Below are 1,431 nucleotides of genomic sequence, written 5' to 3' on the forward strand. Positions count from 1 at the left end.
AAATCATACCAACCATATTCTCTGATCATAATGCTTTGAAGCTGGAGATCAACTGTAAAAAAAAAAGTGGGAAGAACCACAGACACATGGAGATTAAACGACATACTACTGAAGAATAATTGAGTCAGAGAAGAAATAAAAAAAGAGATCAAGAGATAGATAGAAATGAATGATAATAATAGTACAACATATCAAAACTTTTGGGACACGGCAAAAGCAGTAAGAGGAGGAAAGTTCATATCATTACAGGTCCATCAAAAAACAAGAACAAGCCCAAATAAACAACCTAACACTTCCTCTTTAAAAACTAGAAAAGGAGGAACAAATGAAGCCTAAAATCAACAGAAGGAAAGAAATAATCAAAATTAGAGTAGAATCAAATGAAATTGAAAACAAAAAAAAAGAAAAAGAAAAAAGAGAAAGGACAGAAATAAACAAAAACAGGGATGAAAGAGGAGAAATTATGACAGACACAGCAGAAATACAAAGGATCATACAAGAATACTATGAAAAAGTATATAACACCAAATTTAATAACCTAGAAGAAATGGACAATACTTAGAAAGATACAACCTTCCCAGACTGAATCAAGACCTGGAAAACCTAAACAGACTGATCAGCAGTATGGAAATTGAAACAATCATCAAAAACTACCAAAAAGTGAAAGTCCAGGACCAGATGACTTCACCATTGAATTCTACCAATTCAAAGAAGATTTAATACCTATTCTCCTTGAACTCTTCCAAAAAATCAAAGAGGAAGCAACACTTCTTAACTCATTTAATAAGGCCAATATTATCCTGATACCAAAACCTGGTAAAGATAACACAAAAAAAGAAAACTACAGACCAGTATCTCTCATGAACACAGATGCAAAAATCCTAAATAAGATACTAGTGAATCAAATACAGCAACATATTAAAAAGATTATACACCACGATCAAGTGGCTTCATCCCAGGGGCACAGGGATGGTTCAACATACTGAAATCAATTAATGTGATATGCCACATAAACAAAAAATGAGAATCATATGATCATATCAATAGATGCAGAAAAAGCCTTTGACAAGATACAGCATCCATTTATGATCAAAACACAACAGAATTGTTACAGAAGGAAAGTACCTTAACATAATAAAGGCCATCTATGACAAACCCTCAGACAAAATCATACTTAATGGTGAAAAACTAAAAGCTTTTCCTCTAAAAACAGGAACAAGACAAGGCTGTCCACTAATACCACTGTTATTCAGCGTAACATTGGAGGTCCTAGCAAAATGCAATCAGGCAAGAGAAAGATATAAAAGGCATCTAAATAGGAAACGAAGAAGTCAAACTGTCACTATTTGTGGATGACATGATTCTCTATATAGAAAACCCTAAAGACTCTACAAGAACACTACTAGAAACAATAAGCAAATACAGTAAAGT

Source organism: Pteropus alecto, unplaced genomic scaffold (genome assembly GCF_000325575.1).
Source record: "Pteropus alecto unplaced genomic scaffold, ASM32557v1 scaffold86, whole genome shotgun sequence".
Classification (NCBI taxonomy): Eukaryota; Metazoa; Chordata; class Mammalia; order Chiroptera; family Pteropodidae; genus Pteropus; species Pteropus alecto.